The sequence below is a fragment of the Chelonoidis abingdonii genome, chromosome 4, assembly GCF_003597395.2.
Source record: "Chelonoidis abingdonii isolate Lonesome George chromosome 4, CheloAbing_2.0, whole genome shotgun sequence".
Lineage (NCBI taxonomy): Eukaryota > Metazoa > Chordata > Testudines > Testudinidae > Chelonoidis > Chelonoidis abingdonii.
Window position 1 is genome coordinate 84,271,863 of NC_133772.1, and position 15,709 is coordinate 84,287,571.

At 42.5% G+C, this 15,709-nt stretch overlaps 1 protein-coding gene across 2 annotated transcripts in view; it reads left to right on the forward strand.

Moving 5' to 3' along the window:
- Positions 1–2,437: 2,437 nt before the first annotated feature.
- SUSD6 (sushi domain containing 6) overlaps positions 2,438–15,709 on the forward strand; it is a 118,804-nt gene continuing 105,532 nt past the window's right edge. Inside the window, exon 1 of one of the 2 annotated variants that reach the window (XM_032774811.2) lies at positions 2,438–2,770. The gene's annotated coding sequence lies outside the window, so the exon portion shown is untranslated. The remainder of the gene's footprint in view (positions 2,771–15,709) is intronic. The other variant, XM_032774812.2, reaches the window with a different exon arrangement.

Sequence of the window (15,709 nt, forward strand, 5' to 3'; positions counted from 1 at the left end):
TTATATCACTAGCTGAGTGTCAATCATGTGATTGGATTTGAACAACTAACCAGAGGCTACATAAGGATATTCAGCATATCATGTCATATTTCTACATTTCAGTGCCAAGTTTTTGTTTGTACTTTTCCATCTCTTTGGCATTTATGTAAGTGCTGTTAGAATAACTGAGGAAAAAATAAAATTCTACCTACTTCCACCAAATGAAGACTATGGAATAAGGGAATGAAGAGAGAACATACTTTGCTCCATCTACGACTTTACCTGCAACAAAACAAACCAACCGCCCCCAAATAAAATCATAATCACAAAACTTCATTCGATGGGAGTGTCTCAAGTTCTACAGAAGAACCTCAGAGTTATGAACTCCTCGGGAATGGAGGTTGTTGGTAACTCTGAGCAAAATGTTATGATTGCTCTTTCAAAAGTTTACAAATGAACATTGACTTAATAGGGCTTTGAAACTTTACCATGAAGAAAAATACTGCTTTCCCTTTATATTTTTAGTAGTTTATGTTTAACAGAGTACTGTGCTGCATTTGCTTTTTTTCAGGTGGGGTGTGTGTGTGTGGGGCGAGGGGGTTGGGTTTCTCCTGCTGCCTGATTATGTTGTTCCAGTTCCAAATGAGGTGTGTAGTTTACTGGTCAGTTCGTAACTCTGAGGTTCTACTGTATTTTGAGGGATTAAGTTGCATTGAAGTAATATGTTGGCTTGTGCTGATCCTCCCTATAGGGGTGAATTTCATCCCAGATGTATTGTATGAAGTAGACAAATTGCCTTCACAGTTTAAAAACAAAGAAAAACCCTGAATGAATGGTTTATCACACAAGCTGATCACAAACTGGCTGATCACAAACTTTCAATGGACACATGACATGTCCTGATTGAGTCAGTAGGGAAATGCCCCTTCACTGGACTGACAGATAGGTATTTCTTTATAAGGCATGTACAAGGCTATGGAGAAACCCTACCTGGAATAGTGTGTCCAGTTTTGGGCACCGGTCCTTTAACAGGGTGTAAATTTTGAAGAAGTTTTGGAAAAGAGCTACTAAATTGATCAGTTATGTAGATCATATACCAAGTGAGGCTGAGGAAGTCTAGCTCATATATTACAGAGAAGATACAGTTTACAAGGGTGGCCTGTCCAAACCTATACAGGGATTACAAAGATGAGGGTCAGGATCTATTTGAACTAAGCAGCAACAGGGAAATACAAAATTTAGGTTAAGTACATAGATATGTTCTTATTTACAAAGGTGATGACTGTTTGAATTTCTCTGTTCCCAGAATCCACATAACTAGATTCATGAATAAAAATAGATAATTACTCTGACAAGACAAGAATCTTGGTATAAATTCGCTTGGATTTTTGAAGGGGTAGGATTATTTCTTTTAATGTAGTGTAGGTCCAGATATAACCTTTTGATTAATTTTTTTTTTACCAAATCATATAAATGTTTTTGTATAATTTAGGAAGTAAAAAGTCAAGAAAAATATTTGTTTTGGTTAGCATTTTAAAATAATACTCTGTAGTGTTTTGAAGCTGAAATCCTTCAAGGCTGGGTTACAGCAGGAAGAAGTGAAACTGACTAGAACCAGAAAGTAACTGACCAGTGTAATTAGGCTTAAACTATATGCAAAAGACCCCCTCAGACAGCATCCTCCATTTCCAGATGTTTAAAATAGGGTTGATGATGCTTTACAGTAGTGGTGTGAGGCTGAATTCACAGATATATCTACGCTGCATGCTACGCCTGGGCTCTAACTCTAACCCACACCCCACTTCCGTTCCCACACAAATTAGTCTGACTGGGCTCAGCAAGCACTCAGCCCCAGGGCCTTGGTGTTTGCTAGGGGGATGGGTAAGAATCTAAGTCCCTCTGTGATTGGGGTCCAAGCTGCGTCATTTTGCAGCATGGATGCTGCTCAAGCCGTGGACCTGTGAGAGGGACTGTGTAGCGCAGCAGGGACATGTTTTCACGGCTGTGAAACCCAGGTGCAGCCATTGTAAACCTGGCTTTAGGATGCAGTGTGGAGTCTCAAGTGCAGGCTTGGAAACATCCAGTCCACAAGTCGAGTCCCCCAGAGCTAGATTTGCAATGTGGTGTGGCCATACCCGTCCACTGGGGGCAGTAGTAGCCCGTTCCTAAACCAGGGTGACCCTGTGCAGCAGCTCCTGTGCGAAGGCGCTGTGCTAAGTGGGCAATGGCTGTTGAGCGGGTCTCACCCCTATGAAGCTGGGGTACGGAACTGCTGCGCCGCCGCGGGGCGGATTCCCATGTGTTCGCCAGCCCACAGGCGCTGCTGACCCGGCCCGCGCAGTTCCCCACTCAGCCTTGGCCCTGCCTCTCCACTGTATGTCGCTGGAGGTGCGGGGGCGGGCCAGGCTCTGTCCCTTTAAGGTTCAGCCCCGCCCCCTTTCTTCTCCCGGCCGGCGCTCGCGGTGAGCTAGCGCGAGAGCGCAGGCGGAGACACGCGGGCGGCTGCTGCCGGCGGAGAGGGGGCGGGGGCAGCGCGAGCCTCACGCTCTCGGCGGCTCGCGAGACGCTGGTGCAGACGGGACGTTCTGCTGCTACTTTGTATCCCTTTGCGGCGGTGAATGTTCCATTCCCCGAACCCTGCGACAGGTTCTGCTCCCCGCGTCCTTCCCAGAGCGAGACAGCCAAGGGCACGCGGGCCTTGCAGCAGCCCAGCCTTCCAGCGCCTCGGAGCCGGGGGGGGAGCGAGGGGAGCCGGCTGCCTTCACCTGGTGACCTGCCACGGAGCTGCTGGGTGAGTGCCCTCCGAGGGGCGTACGGGGGAGGGGGGTGTTCGGTGCCAGCCCCGGACAGGCATGTACGTGGAGCTGGGGTGAGCTCTGCAATCTCGGGGGCGGGCTGGCTGGCTCCCCCTTGCCCTCGGCCTCCTGAGCTTGCAGCACAAAAGCACTTTGTTAGAGATCGGGGTGCTTCCTGGGCGCCGGGACCTGTCACTGGCCACTCGAGACCGCCCCGCTTCTACGCAGAGCCTGCTCTGATGTGCTAGCCTCAGTTGTCATTGAAGAGGGAGTACTGCTGCCTGGAAGGGCGCCTGGGAAACTGCGGCTTAAATGTGCCAGATCTGCTCCCATGCGTACCAAGGGGTGTAACTAGGAGTTGGGCCAGGTATGGGGAGTACGTGATAGCAGGATCTCTTCCTGAGTTCATTGCGGTTGCATGACTATAACTGAGGATCACATTTGCCCCGTTGACTGTGGAGTAGGCTCCCAAGGAAAATGGGGAAATCCCATTGCTTGAGTCTTTTAAAACTTGCCTGGACAAAGTGTCTGACAGACCAGTCCTACAATGTCCCCTAGGAATGGACTAGATGACCTCATAAATCCTTTCTGTCTCTGACGTCTGTGAAAGAAAAGCTCTTTCTTTTATTTTTTACAGTGGAAATTGGTAGAGACAGAAAAAGCTCTCTGGCGAAACAAACTTTGTAGGTCTTGGTAGTGTTTAGTTCCTTTGTGTCTCTAGCAGTAGACTGCTTGGGTGATATTTCAGAAATGGTGTATTTCCTGCGAAAGGTTGAAACTCTGTCTCGCTGCTGTTTTCTTCTTGAAAATTGTCACTTCTTTTAAAAATTGTTTGCTTTTTGCCCTATTTGAATTTAATATTCTTGCTAACTAGTCACTTCCTGAAAACAAAACAAATGCTGGTTTGTATTGGTACTAAATATTAACTTTAGTTCTGTTCTGCCAGTTTCTCTATGTGAGGCTAGATTTAAAATAATTTATTAAATGGAAAAGGGTGAGAGCAACTAATGAAAAGAACAAGTGAGATCAAAAGTTCATTGCTAGAATAAAAGTGCTTGCTCTCTCTGCTGCAACAAACCCCCTCTTCCATGAAACTTGACATCGGAATTGTTAATCATAGAATGCAGACAGCATGTTGATCTTGATTCCTAACAAGTCAGCCTGCTAGTTAATACAGTCTGTAATTAATTTACCACATACAACAGAAACAACTTTTGCACCTTCCTTCCCTGCTAAGGGAAACCAAACTGCTGCCTTTGGTTTGTCTTCCCTAAAATTTTTGTAGACAGACTTTGGAATGGAGGTCTGCAACTAGCGAGTAACAGAAAAAAATGATTAATGCCTTTGATTAGTTCCATTATGTAATGTTTTAAAAAATTAACACAGCTGTGTAGGTTAAGCAATCTTTATATTTATTATGCTATATAAATAGTTTAACAATAATTTTAAACTGAATTTTCTTACAAGTCTACATCTCTAAAGTTATTCTGTTCAGCCTTCAGAATCCTTTGCTAGTGTGGGGGAGACCTCTTGAATACCTTATCTTGGGCAATAAGATATCGGTACATGTATATAGCCATTTTAAGTCTCATGTTTGTAAATGGTATTCTCTGTCTTCTGTAGAGATTATTGATGTGCATTGAGATCTAGTGATGGAAAGTGCTATAGAGGAGCTGAGTTATTTATTAATTTAAATGATTTATCTGGTCAAACAGATCTGACAGCTTCCTCCTTTTGATGTGAAATTTGAGTTCAGTTAGGGTGGGTGCCCAATGGCTTTCTCTAGTATTTATCTGTATTACAGTAGGGCCTCGAGGCCAGGGCATCATCGCTCTAGGCACTATACAAACATATAAAGCAGTGTCAGAGTTTAGGTTTAATGTTTTAGGTTGTGTTTATAACGAATAGGTCACAAGTTTTTAGTTGGTTATAAATATCCCCTAAAGAATTTGTAACAACTATTGCAAGATTGTGTTTGTATGTAAGAACCAGTAGGTGGAAAGAAGCTGCGACAAAAGTGAAACTGACTCGTATTCAGTATCTAGAATAAGAGAAATGGAGAAAAGTAAATAACATAAGTAAACAAATGATTGTTATAATATCTCATTATTAGTGACTCCTTGATTTAAAAAAAAATTTTTGAATTCTAGTGTTCTTTTAAATAAGACTCAACAAATATACATAGTTTTGAATGGGTTTATTCTTATGGGAGGCTTAATTATTGTGACTGGGTGGCTTTTATTTATAGTGTAGCTTTTATTTGGTGGTGGCATGGGGTGTGAGGTTTCAGAACATTTTCATTCTACATTTCTGACGTATTTAGAATTGCAAAGAATGGAGAAACTGAGAGGACTTAGCACTTGTCTCATCGTACTTCCTGGTGGCTTTGTGTGTGTGTGTTCCCATAAATGCTATTGCGTAATAGTGCGCCTCTTGTCACAGTAATTTCTACGTATGTGTGGTTTGGTTTGGTTTTTTTTTTCTTTTGACAGATGCAGTTTGTTCAGGAGAGTTACAGTAAGAACAATAGGGAGAAGTTCTTTATTACAACTTAAGATTTTTTTTAACTTTTTATTTTTAATTTTTCATGCAGTGAGAATAAGCTCAATTTCTGGTCCAGTTCCAAGGCGTCTTTACTCTCAGTTGTTCAGCCCTTTTCTCAGGCTGTGCTAAAGACATCAGACACCAGCTTACTGCTTGCATCCTGCGTCAGAACTGGGAGGATACTTTGTCTCCTCTTTAGTAATACAACCTTTAATACTTGCTTCCTTTCTCCATTGCAAAAGCAGAAGTGAAATGGTTATTCTCAGCCAATTGAGGAATTGCCCAGGCAGCGTACTGATAGGGGAGGGTTTCTCCCTTCAATTCACATCTGTAGCTGTGACTTGTAGTGTGTCTGTGTGCATCAAGAGGAGACACAACCACTAAGCAGAAGATGATTTGCATTTTCAAGTTCAATTCTCTAAGGTTAAGGGGCATATAATACAAGCATAGATGTGGTTTTGTGTTAGCAGTTAATGGCTGATCCTTCAGATGACTAGTTTAGAAACAGATTTACAGATTTCTGCATTTTTTTTCTTGCCCACTGTTTCTTCTATCTTATATCTATGCAGAAGTAAAAATTTTTTGTGTCGTCATAATTTGTGGCTATACATGAGATTAAAGGGACACTGGTAACTTAAAAATCACACTTCTGGTTTTTTTAAACCTGATATTGTTACAATTCACGTCAAAGATTACTGTAACTGAAAGTTTGAGTAAAAAATAACTCTGCACTTGACAGCCAGTTTTTTTTCCTGTTATTGCATTAGCCTCTTACACATCAGTAAGAGAGAGAACGACACTTTTTTAAAAAATAAAATAAAATTGGAAAATGCAGTTTCTAAATTTCCATAAAATTGGCAGGGGGATTTTTGGTAAGGAGGTATACCTGAACCCACTTTAAAAATGAGCTACAATTGACTACAATTATATAATACTTCCAACTGAAGAAAACCAGGTTTATGATAAGGAAAACGAGATCTTTATTTAAAAGGCCACTGCCAAAATGAATCTACCCCAGAAATATTTTTATATGAACTTTTTTTTAAGTGAATTCAATGTTGGTGAAAGATACTGAGCCAGAAGTTTTCTGACCACAGAACAGTTGCAGCACAAAGTTTCGCTGTGTCCCCCACTTCTCTTGCATGCTCATCAGTGTGACTCAGCCTGTCCTAGGGGGTTACTTCTAGGGAGAGTCTCCGCGAGCCGTTCAGTTCTTTGTCTCTGTGCTGAGACTGACTCAGATGTTGTTTAATGTCAGTTGTGGCATGTGATGGTGGCTCAGAACTGGACTAAGACTGATGCTTTATTTCATGTATGCCATTGAACAGCCAGATAATAGTAACTATTTTGATCGCTAGCAGCTTGTCTTGGATTCAGCATGGTGATCTAGAAGCGAAAGGCTCTGTCTTCCATGAGAAACGTTAGGACTGGATTGAACTGTTTCCCCTAACACTGAGAATCTTTTCAGCTCTCCAAAAAGTAAGATACTATGCTATTAATAACCTGTTTCTCAGGTGTACGATCCACCAACAACAAACCCAGGGTTCTGTGTGTGTTTGTAATTGTTCATGTTGCACCATTCCTCCTTAAATCTCTGTCTAGTTACTTATACTATATCCATCACTGTGGCCTCTGTGGTTCTTGTGAGAAGGCAGGTGTAAGCTTCTGGGCTGTTCCCTAAACCCAGAAAGGACTGACGCCACTGCCACAGTTTGCTTCAGGTCTTTTTCTCAGGGCTTCAGCTTTGTTTCTTCCATATACAATTAGAACAGCACATCAGCGATGCCTTCCCTATAACCATGGTCTGCTGCTAACTATCTGTTCCCTGCAGGTATCTACTCTATGGGCCACTTTCCTGAGAGCAATGACCTGCCACAGGAGCCAACTTGTCTCCTGTAGCTCTTTATCACTACCCAAGAGTCTACTGCAGGAACTGTCCTACCCTCTCCAGCTCTCTCCCGACTGGCCTACCTGCTGGCTTTTAAATATGTTTCTAGCTGATCAGGCTCAGCTGGGGAAGTAATTGACCACTCACAGGTGAGGTTGGGTCCAACTCCACTTAAATGACCAGCCAGCCTGTGACAGCAGGGCATTGACATTTTTATTTGTTACTTTTTAAAAAGCCTGTATTTAAAGAAAAGCACATGTCTCAGTACAGAGAGAGGGGGAAAAAACCATATGAGCATAATAAAGTGAAGGAAAAAGCTCTAAACAGATTCCAATATCTAGCCAAATAAGTACAGTCTGGGTGCTTCCGCTAAGTCATTTAGGAGATCTTTCACACACTGCAAATCCATTTAAAAACTCATGGTATTGTCAAGGCTAGCCGAATAAATGTTTGTTGTAAGTGTCAAGTTCCACTTTTTAAACATAAAGGGTTAAATTCTAGTCTCAATCATATTAAAATCTTGAAGTAATTCTGGATATAGATGGAATTACTTTGGATTTATACTAATATAACTGGCAGCTGTAGTAGAACTTGTGGTGGGTGAGTAAGTCTTAAATATGCCACGTGTTTTTATTCATATTTTCATTGTGTCTGATTACAGGGCCTGTAGTATTAGTTCTGATTCTATAGCAGCTTCACAGGTAGAATTCCCTTTGACTTCAGTGGGAGACTTGTGCGCAGAGCAGCTGCGGAATCATTCTTAAGCAGGGAACAGCTTTGTGAAGTTTACTTCTACAGGAAGTAGACTCACCTGTGCAGCAAGAAGTGGAACCTGCTAACTTGGCCACTGCTGGTTGCATAAAAGAGTGAGTAAAAACAGGAAGCTGTTACTAGTGCTGTTCATCTGCCTTTGTGCTGCACTCCTCAAACAGGATATTGTCACAAACACAAATAGTGCTGTAGTTTCAGAATTAAGCTAGTAACAAAAATTGGTTGGCAATAACACTTTAAACATGCTTTGAGTTTTACCTCTTTGCTCCATACCAGACTGTTTGTCTTGATGCCCAATGTTGTCTAAGAAGTGAGAGTCCCCCTCAAGGAGGGCCAGATGGCAGTGGAAGCCTAGCCTGCTTAGCTGTATTTAATGGAATTTGTTGTGGCAATGCAGCAGTATTAATGAAGGGGCTCTCTCTGAAAACATGTAGACTCAGAAGTTAGATATGACGTGACTCGTGTCCCTTTGACCTCCCCATTTCCTCCTTGCCTGCACCTTTCACTTCACAAGTGTGAAAGATGGGCAGGCTCTGGAAGCAAAGCATGACACTAAGTACTGTATTCACTGTAGAAAAGATCAATGTGTCTCATGCCACTTCAGTCATTCCCCAAGGGGGATTTCTATCCCGGAAACCAGCCCATCCAGCAGTAAATCCTCTTCCCTAATGCAAGTGTGCATAAGTGGAATGTGGTGGTATTACTTGGCCATCACCTCTCTGACCGTAACCTTGTATGCAAAACAAAGCTGATGGGGCACAGTGAAGTGAAATTTGCTTCTGGAAGCACTTGTGCATCAGAGGGCATCCACTGCAGTCTCCTCTGTTCAGTCTGAGTTCCTTGTGAAGCTCTTAGTTTACATTATCCTTGGCTGCAAACTTGGTAGAAAAAGTCCACTTTTTAAAGAGGCAGTTGGATTTGCAGGGCACCATTTTCAGGTAATCCCTAATAAAGGAAGTAGAGACTAGTTTCACCTCCCCATCTTAAGTTTTATAAAATCCTAATGTGTTTGAGCATCTAAACACTTTCACTGAATCACCTGTTTCTTTTGTGTTTTTTAGTTTACAAAACTGCATTTAAACCACTGCAGGAGGACAAGGAAGTGAAATGGAATATAAATAGGAAGCAAGAGTGACCAGATTAGTTTTGGTTTTTGTCTTTCACCTATTTTGGGACTGAGGTAAATAGATGGTGAAAATTTGAACTAGAATATTCTTTCTTTTCCAATACTAAGTAACATAGATGTAGGGGATGGCTGCATTGCAGCTGGAAGGTGCGATGCCCATCATGCGTGGATGGACTTGTGCTAGCTCAGCTAGAGCTAGCGTGTTAAAAATAGCCTTGTAGATGTTGCGGCACTGATGGTGGCTTGGGCGGGCCACTCGAGATTGGACCCAGCGGGTCAGGCAGGCTGGGATTTGGATGAGTAGCTTGAACCACTGCCAATGCTGTGACAGCCACAGTGTGATTTTTAGTGCACTAGCTTGAGCTGAACTGATGTGAGTCTATTTGTTGGAAACCCCACCTCCCAGCTACAATGTAGACATCCACAGGACAACAATATAAAAAAATTAAGGCTATCAGGGCTGCACATTGAGGTTCCTACTCTAAGTAAGGTTTATGTCTCTTTCAACAAGATAATTCGTGCTTTGTGATGTAACTTTGAAGTGTTTTAAACTGTTTCATGCTGGCTTGCCATGAAAGCTGTTAGTTTGTATGCAGTATTATAATGTGCAGATAAAACAAGCGTTGGAGCTTTGATTTTTTTTTTCAAAGTATAGTTTCTGAATTTTTTTTCTTTCATTAGTGACTTGCATCTTTGAAAGTATTTGAAAAATAGGTATTAAATTAAAGCATGCACTAATGCAGCTACAGTGAGAAAGCTGTCAGAATTTCCATTAGACTGTGGAACCCACTTAAACAAAATACCTGTTTTTAAAAAGTGATTGTTGTATGTCAGATTAGCAAGCACACCAATACCCTGAAGCTTGCTTAAATGGAAAAACTGGATAAAGAAATGTATGTGTTAGATGTGTCTGTCCAGTAATCCAAAAGGTAAAAAGCAAAAGAAAATTGATGTGCTATGAAAGATACTTAAACTGGCTAGTTAACAGTCTGTGCTGCTTCAGAATATATTGTTTTTTCAAAGAAGAGAAACTGACTCAAAATTTAACACAGTCTTTCCACACTGTTGCATCACTTCAGGGACAGCTCTTTTGTAGACACATACTATTCTTTCTGCAAAATAGATTAGGATTTTTTCTTTAAAAGCAGAGAACACAAAGAAATTGGGTAAATTCTAAACTGTTCTGTTTGCCAGTGTAGACCCTCTGTGATCAATCTGCCACATATAGAACCTTTTCACTAAAGGTATACAACCAAATGAACCTCAGAGCAACTGCTCTCTTGTGAGAGGTTGGAAAAAGTGCATAGCACGAGAGATAAAGAAGGACAGAGCTTTCAGGAAACTCTGGGACTGCTGCTTCATGATATTGCCGGAACAGCACTGTGGAAGATCTGCATTGCCAAAAGTTAATGCCTATGTAATGAGTAAAGACTACAATGGAGATTACCTCATGGGCTGTGCGCTAGTTTCACTTCAACAGAGCCTATTAAAAATTGCACAAGCCTCTTAAGTGACCCGTAAAAGGCTTTTTAACAGATTAGGGGAATGGGCTTCTTCCTTTGTGCTTGCTCTTGATGAATAAAGGAGATCCTGGTGGCCTTAATCTCAGTCGAATCAAGTCTGGTGTTCCCCAGATCAGTCCTCAAGCAAAACCAAGGGTCTTGTGTGCTTCAGAATGTTCCAAAGGTGTTGGAGTTAAATATGTATTATGAAAAATAAGTTTTAAAACAGCTTGAATAAAAATACTTCTTTTCCATAGTTCATCTTTCATGTTTGTCTCTTATGATGTATCCGTTTCAGTAGTTCCCTGTTTGTCATCAGATCTTTCAAGGTAGAGAAGACTTATATTTTGAATGCAAAGTTGTTGTTTTTTGGTTGCGTACTCTTTGGGCCTCCTTTATCCATCCTAAAGAAATGAAAAAAGCACAAGCCTAATTTTTTTTTTTTCCTTTTGCAAGTCACTGTTAAACAAATGTCTGTTCCTTTTACTCCTTGTTTTGAAAGAGTATAGATGTTTTGGTGCTGCATGATTAAAAGGTTTCTAAGGTATATGGATTTTTTTTCTCTTCTTTTTAAAGGAATTGAAATTAATGGAAGTATAGCCCAGCAGTTTTGGATCAAATTTTCAAGAGCACTTAAGTCCTGTTGATTTTTTGGTGGGCCTTAAGCGCTCTTGAAATTTTTACCTTTCAGTGTCTCTTTTGGAGGGAGATTGCAACAGTTTGTATCTCAATGATATTTTCCAAATCATTAGCCCATAACCTTCCATTTTATTATTTGCTATTTAAATATATTTGAAATGTCTCCATGTACCTCTGGATTTACTCTTTACCCCTCCAGAAAATTTGCTGAGGGGATTTGAAATGGAGGGCTGAGTTCTGTGGCACAGGCCTGCATCTAAAATTTACCTCCATAGTGTATGTCCCCCAGTTACTTTGTGTAACAATTTCTGCTACTCATTCAGCAATAGGTTCCATTGTATGCAAATATACAGTCAAAAAAAAACAATGAGTCTGGTGGCACCTTAAAGACGAACAGATTTATTGGGGCATAAGCTTTTGCGAGTAAAAAAAACCCCACTTCTGCAGATGCATGGGGTGAAAATTACAGATGCAGGCATAAATATATTGACACATGAAGAGAAGGGAGTTACCTCACAAGTGAAAAACCAGTGTGGCAGGGCCAATTCAATCAGGGTGGATGTGGTCTTTCGAGGGTTTGTTATTTTGCCGGATGTTTAACCCTTTCTGGCCATGAGTCAGTGTCACAGCATATTGCGAAAAAAATTGCTTCCGTTCTCATTTTTACAATGTACTAAAATAACTGGAATATAAATATTATACTTCAGTTTCAGTGTATAGTATATTGAGCAGTATAAACAAGTCATTGTCTCGAGTATCAGAGGGGTAGCCATGTTAGTCTGGATCTGTAAAAGCAGCAGAGAATCCTGTGGCACCTTATAGACTAACAGATGTTTTGGAGCATGAGCTTTCGTGGGTGAATACCCACTTCGTCGGATGCATCTGACGAAGTGGGTATTCACCCACGAAGCTCATGCTCCAAAACGTCTGTTAGTCTATAAGGTGCCACAGGATTCTCTGCTGCTTTTACAAGTCATTGTCTGTGTATGAAATTTTAGTTTGCACTGACTTCACTAGTGCTTTTTATGTAGCCCCTTGTAAACTGAGGAAAATATCTAGATGAGTGGATATATCTCTTGGAAGACCTTTGCATACCCCCCAGGTGTGTATCCCTGGTTGAGAACCACTGCTCTAACTTGAGCTTTTAGATCTCATGTTGGATTCTCCATTGTCTTCTGGTGAGATTTTCAAAAGCACCTATATGATTTAGGAACACAGATCCCATGGACTGTCAGTGGGACTTGTGCTTCTAGGTCATGTTGATGCTTCTGAATTTTTTTAATATAATTTAAAAAGAATTATTTTGGAGACAGCTATAACTAGAAGTGGTTCTCAGGAAGAGACATGTTAGGTTTAGAATTCAGTATAGTGGTATCTCCTGCTATGTGTTGGAACACGTAATTGAAAAATGCAAGTATGTGAGTAGATGAAACTCAAATGAAAGTAACTTCCCTCCCTCGTCATCTCCCTCAGCCTGCTGCGGCCAGAGTGAACAACAGAAGGTGAGAGTCCTGAACTTTTAATACCCTTTAAAAGACCACACCAACGTAACTAGACCTATGTGCTGTGGAAGTTTTACTGTAATTCTTGGCTTTACAGAATGGGTGTGCACAAATGTGATAGGACGCACTGATATTTTAACTTGCTGCAATTGTTGGGTTTTTTCCTCCCCACCCCCAAGAGAAAATGCATAGCAGTCAACAGTGGAACCTGAAGCCTAGACATACAATGAGGAACACTTTGAATGTAGTTTAAACCATCCCTTACCTGTAAGTAAGTCTCTTTGTTTTCAGTTTAAACTAGTTTTTTTTACTGGGTTTTACAAAAAGCATTCTTTTTTTTTTTTTTCTGGTTTTTCACTCTACTTTTGTGTCATTCAAATATTAAAAATTGATTTTATTAAAATAATAAATATATTGCATGAAATATATATATTACAATAATACATTAGTCTGTGTGTATATGCACAGCTGCCTGTTGAAGTTAGGCTATATATTAGTCTAAAAGATACACACACTAAATAAACAGGCACGCGCACAAGCTCTGAAGTATGTGCACATCTGAACGTAATGATGAATCTCACACTCACCACATACACATTTCAGGCTATTAGTAGATAACTGTTTAAAGATTTGACACACTAAAATGGGAAGAAAATGAAAATCTGTATCACAGTACGTTTCAGAACATAAGGAAGTAGTCACAAGTTTAAAAAAAAAAAACAGGAGAAAAGGTTGGAGTTGAGTGTATGAGCTGCAGATAGTGTGTCTCAGGCCTTGGCTACACTGGAGAGTTGCAGCGCTGGTGGTGGCTTTGCAGCGCTGCAACTTACTCACCATCCACACTTGCAAGGCACATACAGTGCTGTATCTCCCTGGCTACAGTGCTGCATGTACTTCACCGCTGTCTGGGGAATAACGACTGCAGCGCTGGTGATGCAGCGCTGTTCCGCCAGTGTGGCCACCAAAAGCGCTGTTGTTGGCCTCCAGAGGTATTCAGAGGTATCCAAGAATGCCTGCTCAGTCACTCTGCTCATCAGTTCAAACTCTACTGCCCTGGCCTCAGGTGACCCGCCCTTTAAATGCCCTGGGAATTTTGAAAATCCCCTTTCTGTTTGCTCAGCCAGGTGTGGAGTGCAATCAGTGAATCTTTCCAGGTGACCATGCCTCCACACGCCAAACGAGCCCCAACATGGAGCAATGGCGAGTTGCTGGACCTCATTAGTGTTTGGAGGGAGGAAGCTGTGCAGTCACAGCTGCGCTCCAGCCGTAGGAATTACGATACCTATGGGGAGATATCAAGGGCCATGCTGGAAAGGGGCCATGACCGGGATGGTGCAGTGCAGGATTAAAGTGAAGGGGAGTTGTAGAGTGGCCTATTGCAAAGCCGTGAGGAAACGGCGCTCTGGTTGCTGCCCCCACCTGCCCGTTTTTACAAAAAGCTAGATGCGATACTTCGGGGTTGACCCCACCCGCAATCTGGGCATGATGACACTCAGAGCGGGTGAGGAGGAGGGGGAGGAGGGAAACGAGATGAGGGTACTGGGTGCAGGGGGAGACCCCGTGAGTCCAAGAGGCATGCAGCAGGAGCTTTCTTCTCAAGCTCGAGAGGAGGTAGCCGTCGCAGCAGCCTGGTACTGTGAGGACAAGGCAGGGAGTGGGTTCCTGTAAGTTGGCTTTTATTCGGATGAATGTTTCGGGAGAGGATGGGTAGGGTTAGGGCTGCATGCATACCTAGATGTGGAATAGCCCATTGATGTGGTCTGTCACGTCGCGGTAATCGGCCTCTGTAATCTCTTCAAACGTTTCAGCCAGAGCGTGGGCAATGCGCTTGCGCAAGTTTATAGGGAGAGCCACTGTGGTCCTTGTCCCAGTCAGGCTAATGCGTCAGCACCACTGTGCCGCGAGGAGTGGGGGGACCATTGCTGCACACAGGCAAGCTGCATAGGGGCCAGGGCAGAATCCGCATTGCTATAGTAGACCCTCCCGCTCTTCCCTGGTGACCCACAGCAGCGAGATGTGTTCCAGGATCAACTCCTGTGGAAAATGTTGGGAGAGTGTTCAGTGTAGGTGCCCCCTGCAGCTGCTTGCTTTCCCCAACGCACAGAAACCCGAGCACAGCTCTGAAGCAATCAGTTCCCTTTACTCACCATTTCGGGGCTCCTGTGGGTTATGTGCGCTCTCTTTGGTATGGCAAAGTTATGCTAAAATGAAGACTGTAAACTCCTTCACTGTGTAGGAATAACTGTCTGAGATATAAACAGTGCTGCCTCTGTTAATTGTTGCCTTTTTTTTTCCTTTCCACAAGCGACCTTGAGTTCTCAGCTGCCCATGTTAACAGCAGCTCAGAGACTTCAAAAACTACGGAAGAAGCCACGAAAAAGCAAAGATGACCTGCTGCAAACAGTTATGGATCACTCTGCCAGAGAGAATAAAAAACTGCAGGACTGGAGGGAAGGGGAAAGGGAAAGCAGGATCCGCCAGAGAAATGCAGCTGCCAGGAAGAAAAGCACAAAGCAGCTGATAAGCATCCTGGCGTGCCAAGTGGACTCTATCCAGGCGCTCGTAGCCATGCAGGCAGAGCACTACCGCACCGCCCCCACCCCATCCCAAAGCTCTTTCCCTTGTGCCCCAATGTCAGCTCCAAAACCCCTTCCTCAGCATCCAGATTCTTACCTCCACCAACTGCCTCCAACACCTGTACGTTCACCAACCAGCCCTGAGAACTACGACCATTACCCTCTGCACTCAACCCGCATCACCGTGCAATATAGGCATCCTGAAGTGCAGTAGTCATTGCACAGCACTCCAGACAGGACATATTCAAACCTGTGACTGTACAATTCCCCACCTCACCCCCCTGCCCTTTTAGGTTCCCAAAATGTTGTGTGTCTGTCAGTAAAGTTATTTTCTTTTCAATAAATGAATTCTTGGCTTTGAAAACAGTCTTTATTATTGCAGAAAGT